The sequence below is a fragment of the Heptranchias perlo genome, chromosome 11, assembly GCF_035084215.1.
Source record: "Heptranchias perlo isolate sHepPer1 chromosome 11, sHepPer1.hap1, whole genome shotgun sequence".
Classification (NCBI taxonomy): Eukaryota; Metazoa; Chordata; class Chondrichthyes; order Hexanchiformes; family Hexanchidae; genus Heptranchias; species Heptranchias perlo.
Window position 1 is genome coordinate 24,214,999 of NC_090335.1, and position 17,440 is coordinate 24,232,438.

Consider the following 17,440-nt stretch of genomic DNA (forward strand, 5'->3'; position numbering starts at 1 on the left):
TTAAGGCCGTTACTTTAATTGGGTCTTGTTGCTATGGATGCTTCAGAATGAGTAAGGAGACCACACAAGTGCCAATGCCCCCCCACCCCAATTTTTCTTACATCATCTTTTGTTTTGAGGGACCATTAAGCATGATCCCCGAACAGAGAAAGTTTTTCTATTTTCTGGAGCTTCCCAACCTCATTCCCAGTTGTTTTCTCTTGTTCAGCATAATTCCCATTGCACACAGGTGAAGCACTACTTATTTGTAGTAAATTCCCACTGCAATCAGGAATGACGGGTCAGTGCTGGGATTTTATGACTCCTGGTTGGGGGTGGGGGGGGGATGGTCTGTGGTTAGTATACTGCTCCCAGAAGATGGACTTAGTTACTATTTCCTTTTAAATAAGCTCCAAATTCCAGGAGGTTTCGAACAAATTTTTTTTTTTTAAGTATTTGTGCAAATGGCGCAATGAAACACTTATTCTTTAAGGTGGCAGCACGGTAATATTGTGATCAATGCTGTGTGGTATTTTAATTTAATAAGATTATGGGGCAGCATCTCAAGCAAAGAATTAATACTATCCTCCATCCCTTGCATTACAGTGCACTGCAAGCATCCTGCACTACTGGTCAGAGAGGGAGAATCAGATGGGGGAAATTTTAACCTAACTCGCCAGTCGTGAAACTCAATGGAGAGTAATATTGGGCGGGGTGTAAATCCAGCGTTTCACCTGATCCCGTTGGTTTCCAGCCAGGTGAGTTAGGTTAAAATCACATTATTTCTATCCTACACGTTTGTGTGTACATCATGGGACACAATATGAATGCAAATTCTGGCAGTGCAGGTGCAGTAAAATCTAGTCCACAGCGTTATCTGCTAACATTTATTTACATTCAAGGGACACTTTCTTTACAAAAAAAGAGTTTAAGAAGCCTTTGGTTGTTTTTATGATGACTCACAGTGCAGCAAGATGTGTCAATATATTATGAAAATGGTAGTTCATCGCTTGTATGTGACATCAATATGATGAGAATAATGGGCAGCTGTCCTCCCTCCCTGTTATGAAGGTAGTACCTGTTTAAGAAATTACACTTGGTGACATTAAATAAAGAAGAAATCTGATATCAGGTGGGACAGCAGTAGGGGTATACCACAGCTGACTCTGTGTCCCTGTGGTATGGGGGAAAATCAGCACCAAATGGTTATCCAGTAATGCCTGTTGTAAAATATGAATGGTGAGATGAAGATAGTTTGGGGCTAAACTGTGATGTTCCCCCTAGTTTAATACGCTCACTTTATACATTCACCCATCAAGGGTGGCCACATGCTTGTGGTACTAGAAGACTGTTAGCATCCGTGGAACTGTACAACAGCTTCAGGAGAAGGGGGAGGAAAGTGTGAAAAAGGGGGAAATAATAAGGGGGAAGAAACTTAATATTTCTTTCAGAAAACTAACTGAAATGAAATTTAATTTGTCACAACAAAATGTTACTTCATCTGTAGTTTCACTAAATTTGGAATGTTACGATAGGTTCCAAATTTAGCAATTCAAAGGCTTTGTAATTCAAAGAATATACTATAACCTAAAACTAACTGCATATTTTGCAAAAGGGATTGGAAGCAAAATATCCACCATCATTTCACTAAGCTGCTCATGTTACGCTCAAGTGCTGGATTCTTGTTTTGTGTTTTTTTTTGGCTTCCATTGCTTTATGACTAAGCACCAATTCCTATTGATTATTGAGAGTCACTGCACCTTATGGCCTAACCAGTGAAAGACTAATACTCGTGTTTTCATTATACATCGGGAATAAATTTGCTGTAATTGGAATGTCTTTCCATTTGATGCAAGTGAACTGAAGCTTTGGCTTTTTAGGGTCAATTGTTCTGTCCCCCCTGCACCTAGCCACTAGTCAGGTGGAACACATCCAAAGTGGGTTCCACCTGATCAGATCTGAACCCAGCCAGGAAACATAGCCGTTGCTGTGGACCTCTCAGACCTATAGCAGCAGTAATGGTCAACAGGGTCAGGAACTGAGCTTTTCCCAGGCCCCATGGAGCTTCACTGCTTTGAAATTCTACCATATAATTAAATAAATCTGTGGTGATATTGTGTTTAACATATGTGTAGTGTCATGCTGACATCCAGCTTTGAGGGAACATTTAAGCTTACCCTGACTGCTGCAGGGTTCAAATTGCCCTTGTAGTGGGTCATCAGACCACAATATCTGTATTATCCTTTCTTTTGAGACATTAGGCGTCTGTATATTTCTCCTTCTTGCTGTTTTTTAGTTGACTGTAGAACAAATACGGCTATTCATCTGCACAGTGGATGCACAGTACAGAAAGAAAAGAGAGACTTGCATTTATATTGGGCCTTTCATAACCTCAGAACGTCCCAAAGCGCTTTCCTGTCAATGAAGTACTTTTGAAGTGTGGTCACAGCTGTAATGTAGGAAATATTAATATAGGATTAGGTTGGACACAACCTTGAGTTATACCTGTAAGGTGGTGATTATACTGGGTCAAAATGTTCACAACCTTTGTCCCGTCTGCTTCTATTCCATACCTTTTATACTTCACTGTTAAAAATACAGCCTTCTGACGATTCACTCCTCTAATATGAGTGGTGCGATTCCACCATCAGAAATGTGTGCTAATTGTTACTGTTATGCTCTTTACACTTCCAATCGCTAAATGATAATAACAGGAAATACAGTATATCAATTGGATAATAAAACTGCTTCAAAATCCTAGTTGATTTTTGAACTTTTTTTTGCAAATCTACTTAGTTTTGGAGCACCCTCTGTGTTTGGAAATTAAATTCTAACCCAACTGTTGATCGTGGAAGGATGCCACATTTGATTTAAGATTAACCAGCACTCAAATACAACATGATTGTAGCATTTGGCTTTAAAACGGCAAACCTCAAATAAGGAAATGGGAATAGAATCAACTTTATTGTTTCATGCAGCTAAACAATGATTTCCTTTCTTATGTGGAATATCTGTGGTGAATAAGCAACAGATTCACAGCATGACACTTGGAGCCAAACATCCTGCCTGAGATGACGGTTTCAGTGAGGACAATGCCTAGCCCTGCAGGCTAACTGTGCACGCAGTCACGGGCATTTCTCACACGGTCTTGGACTCACTAAATAGAGTGGGTCACACTCTCTGGCTGCTGGATGGCACATACTCCTACACCCTACTGACTCTCAATCACTGCCAATGAGAAATAATGTGGAGATGCCGGTGATGGACTGGGGTTGACAATTGTAAACAATTTTACAACACCAAGTTATAGTCCAGCAATTTTATTTTAAATTCACAAGCTTTCGGAGGCTTCCTCCTTCGTCAGGTGAACATCGTTCACCTGACGAAGGAGGAAGCCTCCGAAAGCTTGTGAATTTAAAATAAAATTGCTGGACTATAACTTGGTGTTGTAAAATTGTTTACAAATGAGAAATAAGTGAGGACAGTTTCTTTCGAGATCTGCAGCAAGATAGATTTGTTAGATTGTGCCAGAACACTGAGACAATTTATACTTAGCTACACGGGCTCAATTCCATCTAAAGAAAAAAAGAAAGAAATAACTTGTATTTATAGAGCGCCTTTCATGACCTCAGGATGTCCCAAAGTGGTTTACAGCCAACGAGGTACTTTTTGAAGTGTTGTCACTGTTATAATGTAGGAAACTCGGCAGCCAATTTGACCACAGCAAGGCCCCACAAAGAGCAGTGAGATAAATGACCAGATAATCTGTTTTAGTGATCTTGGTTGATGGATAAATATTGCCCTGGACACCCGGGAGAACTCCTCTGCTGTTCTTTGTAATACTGTTGTGGGATTTTTTATGCCCACCTGAGAGGGCAGACAGGGCCTCGATTTAACATCTCAACAGAAAGGCGGCACCTCTGACAATGCAGCACTTTCACAGTACTCCACTGTTCCATTGGGCCCAGGTCTGCCTTTTTACATTTTGCCTTAGGCATAATCTCAAACCTGGTAGCTTGTTTGTAACTAATGATTTTAAAGGGGTGATAAAGATAGTGGATCCCATTTTATAACACCTTTACCTTGCTAAATTGTGTCCATCACCACGACCTCTCCTCACTCTGTCCCCTGCACTTACAAATATAATTTGACCTTCATTGTTCATTATTCTGATGGCACTGTAGACCCAGATTACCCCGTGGCGTAGTGATCGGCTGCCAGATCTGACACCTCTGTTCCTGCTTCACTAAATGCACGAGCCAATTTATGGCACACAGAATGGCTCAACACTGAAAATAACACAAACTGTGCTCCAAAGGAACATAACTTTGCGGATGCTGTCCTTACTAGAAATAAACTTGATTTATTTCCTTTCTTTAGAGATCAACTGTGAACATAGTGACTTGCAATTATGCCGTGATGCATTGATTTTTTAGGTGGGCCCCTAGGGGCCTCCAATGGGTCTACAGGGAGAATAAATATTTAATATAAATGAGGGAGAGCATCACAATCTCCCCAAATCCACTACAGTGGTGCTGCTGCCCATCAGTCTTGGTGAGTGTGTACAGTTTCGTTCAGTATAATCCAGGTTATCTTACATACTAAAAAGTCTCTTCATAGCAAAGAAATCTTCAAACTTTTTTTTTAGAAAAATCCCACCTCTACTTTTGAACTTTTTCCTAGGCGGAGGGAAGAAGTGTTCATTAAGGGGAGGGACAGGAATGTTCAGAAACAAGCATTTTTGGAAGGATTTGTAATGTCATGGTGAATTCTGATTTTTTTTCTATAAAAGTTGAAAGCTGAGAAATTACTGATGTTGATATTAGTGGCTGAACACTTAACACGTTCATATGACATTCCTTTGTTTGCTATTTTAGTGGCAGCATCAATTCACACGGGCTCAAAAGATTGACACACTTTTCGTAGAAGCCACGGTTTTGTGTCCAGTCATTTATTTATCATTTTGATATCTGTACCTTCAAAGATGATTCACTAATATACCAAGACCTGGAGGCCACTTCTCTGGTTTCAGATGAAAGGAGGAACGAGATTTAAGGAAGAATGAAAGCCAGATGTTGAGCCACTGTAGAGCTATCATCGATGGAGTACTACATAAGTCTGATTGAGAGAAGAGAAAAGATCTTCAGGGCAGTAACCATCAGAGGACACTTTCAGAAAAGGCATAGTGACAGTGGCAACAACACTCTCAGTTAGTATCATTGACTCATACTGCACAGGAAGAGGCCATTCGGCCCATCGTGCCTGCGCCGGCATTTTGAAAGAGCTATCCAATTTGTCCCACTCCCCTGCTCTTTCCTCATAGCCCTGCAAATTTTTCCTTTTCAAATATATATCCAATTCCCTTTTGAAAGTTACTATTGAATCTGCTTCCACCACCCTTTACAGGCAGTGCATTCTAGATCATAGCAACTCGCTGCATAACAAAAATTCTCCTCATCTCTCTTCTGGTTCTTTTGCTAATTACATTAAATCTGTGTTCTCTGGATTCCGATCCTCCTGCCAGTGCAAACAATTTCTTATTATTTACTCGATCAAAACCCTCACTGGAGGAAGTCCTGACACAACATCCAAGTAGGCCTCTAGAGGTAATGCCAAAGTACAACTAAAGAAGTGAGGATTACTCCTTCAGCACTGCTTCATCGCTAATTCAAGCATCCTACTTGGATGCTGTATTGAGACTCTCTTTTAGAATTGCAAACGTTGGTAATGCTGCATCTGGTGACTAAACTGTGAGAGCACAAGAAGAGGTTTCATAGCAGAAGGAGGAGCAGCACGAGAGGGGGTCTGCAGTGACCAAGGCCCCAAGGTTCCCAGATGCTTCGAGTAAAGTAAATGTTGGTAGAGTTAAGGACAAGAAGAGACAGGCTCTTTGGCACTCAAAACAGGAAACCCCAGAAAAGGGTGGAGCAGGCAATACGGAGGGTGGGGGCTCAGGCAGTCAGTGCCACATCAACCGCACCACAAACGGTAATGCACTGCTGCAAACATTTTAATCACCTCATGAGGATGGTCAAGGTAAGTAAGTCATGAGTACCAATGCAGATCCTAAAATAATATTGGAAGCATGACTCATCTCCACACCATCTATGTCCACACAGTTAATATGCACAAAATGCCACACCAACCTCTCCTCCAACACACACCCTTCTCCCACAATTTCATTCTTTCTTATCCTACTTCCTGAGACCAAGGGTAGTAACCTTTGAGCGAATAGTGAAGATTGCTGCATAGCCTGCACCTGAAAGCATTATCACAATGGAAGGTCTGCAGACACCTGGGTGATATTCAATTTTGAATCAATCAGCAGCATTTCTAAATCTTTATCCTCCTTGCAAAGGGAAAGGTCACCTGCAATTAGTTGTAAATAAGTGCCTTAAGTGGAGAAAAGGCTCTTAATTAGGCATAAAGAGGATGCTATTCAACTCCTCAGCCGATACACTGGGGAGATGGTGGGAAATGGGGAAGTTGGAGGAGACCTGCCAGGATTACGTTGGTATTGGGATGGATCACCTACAGCACTGTGAGTGGCTACGGCCTTCAGACATTCACAATAATTGTAAGGCCTCCTACATTGAATTTCAGTGTTAGCAAAATGATGACCAAGGAAACTGGGCGGGTGGACAGTTAAAATTGCCCAAGTAACATGCCTGCCTGGGAGCCGCCGGGAGCTGACCACTGCCAATTTTAACCTGCTCTCCTGAGCAGGCGGCAAGAACACCTGCCCAAAGCTGCTGGGGTCCTTTTTCACATGGGCATGTAGGGTCCCAATGATGTCATCAGGAACTGACTTCAATTTTAACTCGACTATCCGAGCAGGAAGCTGCAGTGGCTTCCCCGCCAGTGGAGAACAGTATCCGGGCAAGAAGAGGCCCAAAGAAGGTATTTTACTTTCCTTGTGGGGCCAGGAAGAGCAGGAGTGATCCTGCAAGCCCCACAAGGGAAGGGTAGGCCTCTTCTGTTGCGGATTCTCCCCCCCCTCCCAATCACAAGTCCCCGGCAAGGTGGCTATGGCAGCGCTGACATCAGAAGGCAACCTCCAGGCCATGTGATTTTCTGCTGCTTCCGGCTGCTGAGGCTGACCGCCATCACCTTTTGAGGGAAATCAGGGATAGGCAATAAATGCCGGCCTTGCCAGCGACATCCGCATCCCAAGAAAGAATAAAAAATCTTTCCCAATAAACTAAAGCCCAAATGTTTGCTACCTTCCAGCAGCAGAAACTTTCTGGGGACCATTGTTGAGCTGGTTCCTCAGAAATAATTAAGGATCCATGACGGACTGAACAGAATTATCTAACAGATTGGACAAAGCCTTCTGTTGTGCAACATTGATCTTTCTATAGTAAATGAAAAGATAGTGGACACCTCAGGCTGCAAATGTCAGCGCAACATGAACTTTTCTCTAATTACAATAACAGAAGCAAACATGGAATGAAAAAAGGCCATTCGGCCCTTCAGGTTCCTTCCTTCCAGAGACCGTCTACAATCTGGCCTGTAATGAACTCTACCAAACCATTTAATCTTCTGAGGAAAGGTTATGCAAAGTTTCTTTGTTTCCCCAAAGGTAAATCAAGATGAACTCCAGATAAGAGAAACAAAAGGCATTTCTTTCTGCAGATATGCCGTCATTCTTTAGACATTGGTAGAATCTGCATTCTGCAAATAGTTTAGCAGGTTGCTCCAGGCCCCTACATGCTTTGCCTTATACCTACCTTATTTAAAATGAGCTTTCTGACAATAAGTTTCCTTTCTGAAGTGATTGCATCCTTGATGGTTGACAGGCCTTTATTATATCTTTTGGGTGGTGTGAAAAGGGCTATCATGAAATGCAATTTGCTACTAGATTTATTCAGCAACATTTGATGGGATTGTGACAGTGACTTGTCTTGGCTAATAGCGCGTCCATACAGCAAAACCAGGTTAACAAGACTGTTGTAAAATACTTGGCATTAAGTTCTTGATGCTTAGATTTCTAAGCATTTTAACCTTGTATCATCCATGTTTTCTGTATTCGAAAGATATGAATCCTGAAATTCTTTAAAATAAAAGTAAACTGCAGAAGGAAAAAGAGACTTTGTGCTACATTGTCTAATCACGGTTACCGCAGCTTATATAAAAAAAGGAACGCAGTGAACAGCTGGCCGCCTTCTTTTGTTTCTCCTTTAGTATGCCTTCAGACATGTCCATCTTGAGTACAACCACCAGTTTAGTATATCATCCTAGCCTTTTTCCTTTAGCTGAGGGAAGAATGACAAAATGCAGATGCTGCCAGTATCTAGAGGACAACAGCACATCCACAGAAAGAAATGCGTTTTGTTTATTTGTTATCTGGTGTATCCTGTAGTTCCTGCTTTTCGCCATTTCCTTCTTTAAGGAAATCTATAACAGCTTCAAACTAAAAACTCCTGGCTGAAGTGCCTCAGCACAAGTGGGATTATCATCAGGTTGACGTTTCACAGAAAAACAGTCACATTCTATTCAAACCAGCAGGTTTAAAATTGAAGTTTCACTGAGAAACACTGAAGTACAAGTTATACACACAGGATGGTCAGCATGTAGAAAAGGAATGCAGTTATTAGTCTCAAAAGCGAGCTCACTCCGAGACACAAAAGACAATCTCAATGTTTTAACAGACAGAGGATTCTTATTTTCACAAGTTGATTCAAAGCTCATTTTATTTAAGATGTGGAGATGCCGGTGATGGACTGGGGTTGACAATTGTAAACAATTTTACAACACCAAGTTATAGTCCAGCAATTTTATTTTAAATTCACAAGCTTTCGGAGATTTCCTCCTTCCTCAGGCAAATGTTTCAAGAGCTCCTTGAAGCCTACGCATTTATACATATAGAACAATACATGGTGTTTACAGACTGCCCCTGCAACTGCCCGTTGCCAAGGCAATCACCGTGTTCAGACAGAGAGGTGTCACCTGCAGAACCCCCGAATACACATTCAACAAAAAAACCAACAGGGAAAAAAAACAGAGAAAAAAAACAGAGAGAGGCAGAAACATCCGGAAGGCAGAGAGAGCCAGCAAATGACCCATTATATTAAAAACAGATAACATTTGTTCGCTGGTGGGGTAACGTGTAGCGTGACATGAACCCAAGATCCCGGTTGAGGCCGTCCTCATGGGTGCGGAACTTGGCTATCAATTTCTGCTCGACGATTTTGCGTTGTCGTGTGTCTCGAAGGCCGCCTTGGAGTACGCTTACCCGAAGGTCGGTGGATGAATGTCCATGACTGCTGAAGTGTTCCCCGACTGGGAGGGAACCCTCCTGTTTGGCGATTGTTGCGCGGTGTCCGTTCATCCGTTGTCGCAGCGTCTGCATGGTCTCGCCAATGTACCATGCTCTGGGGCATCCTTTCCTGCAACGTATGAGGTAGACAACGTTGGCCGAGTCACAGGAGTATGAACCATGCACCTGGTGGGTGGTGTCCTCTCGTGTGATGGTGGTATCTGTGTCGATGATCTGGCATGTCTTGCAGAGGTTACCGTGGCAGGGTTGTGTGGCGTCGTGGACGCTGTTCTCTTGAAAGCTAGGTAGTTTGCTGCGAACGATGGTCTGTTTGAGGTTGGGTGGCTGTTTAAAGGCGAGTAGTGGAGGTGTGGGGATGGCCATAGCGAGGTGTTTGTCCTCATTGATGACATGTTGAAGGCTGCGGAGAACATGGCGTAGTTTCTCCGCTCCGGGGAAGTACTGGACGACAAAGGGTACTCTGTTGGTTGCGTCCCGTGTTAGTCTCCTGAGGAGGTCTATGCGATTTTTTGCTGTGGCCCGTCGGAACTGTCGATCGATGAGTCGAGCGTCATATCCCGTTCTTACTAGGGCGTCTTTCAGCGTCTGTAGGTGTCCATCGCGTTCCTCCTCGTCTGAGCAGACCCTGTGTATTCGCAGGGCCTGTCCATAGGGGATGGCCTCTTTGACGTGGTTAGGGTGGAAGCTGGAAAAGTGGAGCATCGTGAGGTTGTCCGTGGGCTTGCGGTAGAGTGAGGTGCTGAGGTGCCCGTCTTTGATGGAGATTCGTGTGTCCAAGAAAGAAACTGATTCTGAGGAGTAGTCCATGGTGAGCTTGATGGTGGGATGGAACTTGTTGATGTTATCGTGTAGTCTCTTCAGTGATTCCTTGCCGTGGGTCCATAGAAAGAAAATGTCGTCGATGTATCTGGTGTATAGTGTTGGTTGGAGGTCTTGTGCAGTGAAGAAGTCCTGCTCGAACTTGTGCATGAAAATGTTGGCGTATTGGGGTGCGAATTTGGTCCCCATGGCTGTTCCGTGTGTTTGGGTAAAGAACTGGTTATCGAAGGTGAAGACATTGTGATCCAGGATGAAGCGGATGAGTTGTAGGATGGCTTCCGGAGATTGGCTGTTGTTGGTGTTGAGTATTGATGCTGTCGCAGCGATGCCGTCATTGTGGGGGATACTGGTGTATAGTGCCGAGACGTCCATCGTGGTGAGAAGTGTTCCTGGTTCAACTGGTCCGTGGGTACTGAGTTTTTGTAGGAAGTCTGTAGTGTCGCGACAGAAGCTGGGGGTTCCCTGTACGATGGGTTTCAGGATGCCCTCGATGTATCCAGAGAGGTTCTCACACAGGGTTCCGTTGCCTGATACGATGGGACGTCCGGGTGTGTTGGCTTTGTGTATCTTTGGGAGGCAGTAGAAGTCTCCCACGCGGGGATTACGTGGGATGAGAATGCGTAGGATGCTTTGAAGGTCTGGATCGAAGGTCTTGATCAGTTTGTTGAGCTGGTGGGTGTGTTCTTTGGTCGGATCTGCGGGTAACCGTCTGTAGTGTTCCTGGTTGTCCAGTTGTCGGTATGCTTCTTTGCAATAGTCTGTTCTGTTCTGTATGACTATGGCTCCTCCTTTGTCCGCTGGTTTGATGACGATGTTGCGGTTGGTCTTGAGAGCGTTGATGGCGTTGCGTTGTGCTCGGGTGACATTCTGGACTGTCTTCTGAGTGCGGCTGATGAATCTGGCATTGACGCATTTTCTGACAGCTTGAGCATACATGTCCAGCTGAGGGCAGCGACCCTCCGGAGGAGTCCAGTTTGACTCTTTCCTCTTCGGTTGCTGTACCGCGGATCCCTCTGTCTGCTGTTCCGGATCGTCGATTGTCTCATTGGGTTCGCTGCTGAAATCTTGGGGTTTGTGGTAGAATTCCCGGAGCCTCATTCTCCTGATGAATTCCTCTGTGTCCGCCGCGAGACTAGTGGGGTCCATTTTGGTAGTGGGGCAGAAATTGAGCCCTCGGCTGAGAACTTCGATTTCGTCTGGTTGAAGGGTGTGGTCGGATAAATTGACAATAGACTTCCCTGTGGTTGCAACCGTGGTACCAGGGGAAGCTTGGTCGTTGCTGGTGGTGATGCCGAGTTTCTCAAGCTTCCTGCTCTTGGTTTTCATGTAGGCAGCGTAGTTCCGTTGCCTCGTCTGTTTGGCGGTATAACGTAGCTGGTCTGCTGTGTCCTGAGTACAGGTTGAGAGTATGGACTCTATCTTGGTTTCGATATTCATCCACCGACCTTCGGGTAAGCGTACTCCAAGGCGGCCTTCGAGACACACGACAACGCAAAATCGTCGAGCAGAAATTGATAGCCAAGTTCCGCACCCATGAGGACGGCCTCAACTGGGATCTTGGGTTCATGTCACGCGACACGTTACCCCACCAGCGAACAAATGTTATCTGTTTTTAATATAATGGGTCATTTGCTGGCTCTCTCTGCCTTCCGGATGTTTCTGCCTCTCTCTGTTTTTTTTCTCTGTTTTTTTTCCCTGTTTGTTTTTTTGTTGAATGTGTATTCGGGGGTTCTGCAGGTGACACCTCTCTGTCTGAACACGGTGATTGCCTTGGCAACGGGCAGTTGCAGGGGCAGTCTGTAAACACCATGTATTGTTCTATATGTATAAATGCGTAGGCTTCAAGGAGCTCTTGAAACATTTGCCTGAGGAAGGAGGAAATCTCCGAAAGCTTGTGAATTTAAAATAAAATTGCTGGACTATAACTTGGTGTTGTAAAATTGTTTACATTTTATTTAAAATTGTGTTCTGCCTCTGTTTATTAGGATTGTTAACTGTCTGGGTTTGGACAAGATAGTCTTAATTTCCTTAGGTTGTCAGATACAAAGTGCTTCCTTTTTAAAATAGCACTGTTTTTTCCACATACATCTGTGTATTATGATGAGGAGGCATTAAGTGTTACGGTTACCAAGATTTGCAATGAATTTCCATAAGGAGCAAAGGGATCAGATCTCAAGCCAAGGTGGCACCATCTCTTAAACCCCACCCCTCCCCCTTTTCCTGTCTGCCCCCCTGTCCAGCTTTGGTTGTTTTCCTTATAAGGGAGAATGCTCCAATGCTTGCTGTAATCCATATATCTGTAAAATTAATGAATAAGTAGAATCAGCAGGAATGACAAATAACCTAATACAGGAGGAAATGGGGAATTAAGGATAAATCGCTGGAAAATGTAAAGTTGGCCTGTCAACCCTTTTTCCAAACTGACGATGAAGTAACAAAAGAAGCTGAGGATTTTCCTAAGGTTAAAATTTTCAGTTTACCAACCCTAACCTTCTGTAACCAGAGGGGGAGTTCTGGAATGGTGGATTACGAAGCAGGACAAGAATAAGAAATGGTTGTTGGGGGTGAAATTTGTCCTGGGTGGTAGAACAGAACGGGCATTAATCAATCGGTAGTCTGTTTTACACTCCCTCCCCCCGATTTTCTATTCCATTGCCCTCATTCGGCAGGGCGTAAAACGGACTGCCGATTGGCGATCACCCGTTTTGCGATACCGTCCAAGTCGTTTCTCTCCCCCATTATTTAATTATTTTGGTACAAGTCACTCAAAATATAGAAGCTCAAATATTCAAATATAAAAGTTAGATTTGGCTTAAACTGTGGAAAGGAGACTTGTTTATTGTTGACTTGGAGCTTAATCTGGTCCAAATCTGATCATGCTGCAATGCATCAGAACAAATCTTTAAGATTCAGTCAGAGCTTTGGTTAAATTACGGTTTCCATCTCTTTATGATATCTTACAGTGGAACACTGCAGGCAAAACGTATGACTCCAAATTCTGCAGGGTGGAATTGGATTTTATAACCATCAAGGACCTCTTCTAAAAGCTCTCACATGTATTTGTTGATGGTTCCAGCACAGAAGGTACTCAGCTTGGAGATTAAATTATAGGGCCTGCTTCAACTTTAGTGGAATCACTACACTATCTACATTTAGTAATTGGTTACTCCAGTTGTTGAAGTTTTTGTATCTTCACCTCTTCCCTTGGAGAATAGTGTGCCACAGTGGAAGGATTCTCAAGCTGATTAACAGTCTGACAGGTTGAAGATGGCCGCAGCCACCTTTACTCCAGCTAATGGCTAACTTAGTCCTATGTGGCAGGAGGGTTTAATAGGCTTCCACAACCCACACAATGGGGGTGAGGGGGTCAGCCACCCACACCACACGCACACACACACACACACTCACGAGATGCAAGTATCCTACTGGATGTCAACCCAGAATTCGGAGCAGGAGCTCAAGTTTCCACTTGCCAGGACAGTCTGGAGCAGGTTTCAAACCCTGTGCCTTCTGACTCAGAGACGGGAATTCTACCGCTTCCGTTTTACGGTTAATATCACTATCTTTGTGCATAGTACACGTACGATTGTTTAAGCTTTTAATTGTGGCCATGTGCCTCAGTCCATTTACAATGCAGCAGATCAGAGAAAAATGTACAAAGAGGATTTATGGCAAATACATAACAGACGAGAAACCTTCTGCTTGAGGAATGGGACAGAACAAATAATAAATTATGAATCGGAAACATTCTTGAGTTGGCAGGTCATAAGCTGCTGTTGGTGACAATCAATTAAAAAGTCTCCAGAACAGTAACTTGATGAGTTCATTTCTGGAAGGGTTTGTATTTAGCTTTCAACACGCATAGAAGGCATATGTCAAAGGCATTTCCATGTGGATTGAAATATATGGGGATAGAATAATCTGGCAGAGCGGATCTCCCATCCTTTGTAGAACCTGCCTGATTTTCATTATGTGGGGGTGACTTTGTCTTACTACTGCCCCATTTTTAACCAGGATGTGGAGATGCCGGTGATGGACTGGGGTTGACAAATGTAAACAATCTTACAACACCAAGTTATAGTCCAACAATTTTATTTGAAAATCACAAGCTTTCGGAGGCTTCCTCCTTCGTCAGATGAATGTCCACATTCACCTGACGAAGGAGGAAGCCTCCGAAAGCATGTGATTTTCAAATAAAATTGTTGGACTATAACTTGGTGTTGTAAGATTGTTTCCACTTTTAACCAGGAACAGGGTGGTAACAAGAAATTATTTTTAAAAACATACCACTGACTTGCTGCCCATTCAATTTTTGAAACAGGTGGGAGCTTCATTATAATATTTAAATCTGATCATATGACCTATTTAAGACCCCAATAAAATTTTGGTCTTCCACTGGGTGCAGCACACACAGCACCGTAGAACTGAATGTAGAATGTCCAAATGGGACTGATCATAGAATGTCCAAATGGGACTGATCATAGAATGTCCAAGTGGAACTGAACATAGAATGTCCAAGTGGAACTGAACATAGAATGTCCAAGTGGAACTGAACATAGAATGTCCAAGTGGAACTGAACATAGAATGTCCAAGTGGAACTGAACATAGAATGTCCAAGTGGAACTGAACATAGAATGTCCAAGTGGAACTGAACATAGAATGTCCAAGTGGAACTGAACATAGAATGTCCAAGTGGAACTGAACATAGAATGTCCAAGTGGAACTTATCATAGAATGTCCAAGTGGAACTGAACATAGAATGTCCAAGTGGAACTGAACATAGAATGTCCAAGTGGAACTGAACATAGAATGTCCAAGTGGAACTGAACATAGAATGTCCAAGTGGAACTGAACATAGAATGTCCAAGTGGAACTGAACATAGAATGTCCAAGTGGAACTGAACATAGAATGTCCAAGTGGAACTGAACATAGAATGTCCAAGTGGAACTTATCATAGAATGTCCAAGTGGAACTTATCATAGAATCTCCAAGTGGAACTGAACATAGAATGTCCAAGTGGAACTGAACATAGAATGTCCAAGTGGAACTGAACATAGAATGTCCAAGTGGAACTTATCATAGAATGTCCAAGTGGAACTTATCATAGAATCTCCAAGTGGAACTGAACATAGAATGTCCAAGTGGAACTGAACATAGAATGTCCAAGTGGAACTTATCATAGAATGTCCAAGTGGAACTTATCATAGAATCTCCAAGTGGAACTGAACATAGAATGTCCAAGTGGAACTGAACATAGAATGTCCAAGTGGAACTGAACATAGAATGTCCAAGTGGAACTGAACATAGAATGTCCAAGTGGAACTGAACATAGAATGTCCAAGTGGAACTGAACATAGAATGTCCAAGTGGAACTTATCATAGAATGTCCAAGTGGAACTTATCATAGAATCTCCAAGTGGAACTGAACATAGAATGTCCAAGTGGAACTGAACATAGAATGTCCAAGTGGAACTGAACATAGAATGTCCAAGTGGAACTTATCATAGAATGTCCAAGTGGAACTTATCATAGAATGTCCAAGTGGAACTGAACATAGAATGACCAAGTGGAACTGAACATAGAATGTCCAAGTGGAACTGAACATAGAATGTCCAAGTGGAACTTATCATAGAATGTCCAAGTGGAACTTATCATAGAATGTCCAAGTGGAACTGAACATAGAATGTCCAAGTGGAACTGAACATAGAATGTCCAAGTGGAACTGAACATAGAATGTCCAAGTGGAACTTATCATAGAATGTCCAAGTGGAACTTATCATAGAATGTCCAAGTGGAACTGAACATAGAATGACCAAGTGGAACTGAACATAGAATGTCCAAGTGGAACTGAACATAGAATGTCCAAGTGGAACTGAACATAGAATGTCCAAGTGGAACTGAACATAGAATGTCCAAGTGGAACTGAACATAGAATGTCCAAGTGGAACTGATCATAGAATGTCCAAGTGGAACTTATCATAGAATGTCCAAGTGGAACTGATCATAGAATGTCCAAGTGGAACTGATCATAGAATGTCCAAGTGGAACTGAACATAGAATGTCCAAGTGGAACTTATCATATAATGTCCAAGTGGAACTGATCATAGAATGTCCAAGTGGAACTTATCATAGAATGTCCAAGTGGAACTGATCATAGAATGTCCAAGTGGAACTGATCATAGAATGTCCAAGTGGAACTGATCATAGAATGACCAAGTGGAACTGAACATAGAATGTCCAAGTGGAACTGATCATAGAATGTCCAAGTGGAACTGATCATAGAATGTCCAAGTGGAACTGAACATAGAATGTCCAAGTGGAACTGATCATAGAATGTCCAAGTGGAACTGAACATAGAATGTCCAAGTGGAAATGATCATAGAATGTCCAAGTGGAACTGATCATAGAATGTCCAAGTGGAACTGATCATAGAATGTCCAAGTGGAACTGATCATAGAATGTCCAAGTGGAACTGATCATAGAATGTCCAAGTGGAACTGAACATAGAATGTCCAAGTGGAACTGATCATAGAATGTCCAAGTGGAACTGATCATAGAATGTCCAAGTGGAACTGAACATAGAATGTCCAAGTGGAACTGAACATAGAATGTCCAAGTGGAACTGAACATAGAATGTCCAAGTGGAACTGAACATAGAATGTCCAAGTGGAACTGATCATAGAATGTCCAAGTGGAACTGATCATAGAATGTCCAAGTGGAACTGAACATAGAATGTCCAAGTGGAACTGATCATAGAATGTCCAAGTGGAACTGAACATAGAATGTCCAAGTGGAACTGAACATAGAATGTCCAAGTGGAACTGATCATAGAATGTCCAAGTGGAACTGATCATAGAATGTCCAAGTGGAACTGATCATAGAATGTCCAAGTGGAACTGATCATAGAATGCTGGCAGCAAAGTAAAGCAGTTCCCTTCCCTGTCATCATTTCAATATCCTAATGCAGCTCCTGCCTGCTTCAGATGGGAGTTTCTGATACCTGACCGAGGCGTGAGTTGAAATTGTGCAGGGCCAAAATTAAGCAGCAATCTGGCTGTCTTGGCAGTCTGCTGTGCCCCATCTGTGCCTGAACATTGGGTGCAGATCTGATGTACCAGGCACCAAAAATCAGTGCCACAATCTGTACATAGCGGTTGAAATTCGCTTTGGGTGGTAGCGCAAAATCGGACAATTTACAAAAGAAAATCAGGTGGAGTGGCAATTGGCTACCATCTGTCTTGCCCTACCCCCCCAAAGCGAATTTACTCCCCATAAACTTAGAGTTATGCTCAATCCACGGAGCTATGTAGAAAATAGTCGGAGGTTTCCCTCAATGGCTCAGCGGGTAAAGGCAGCCAT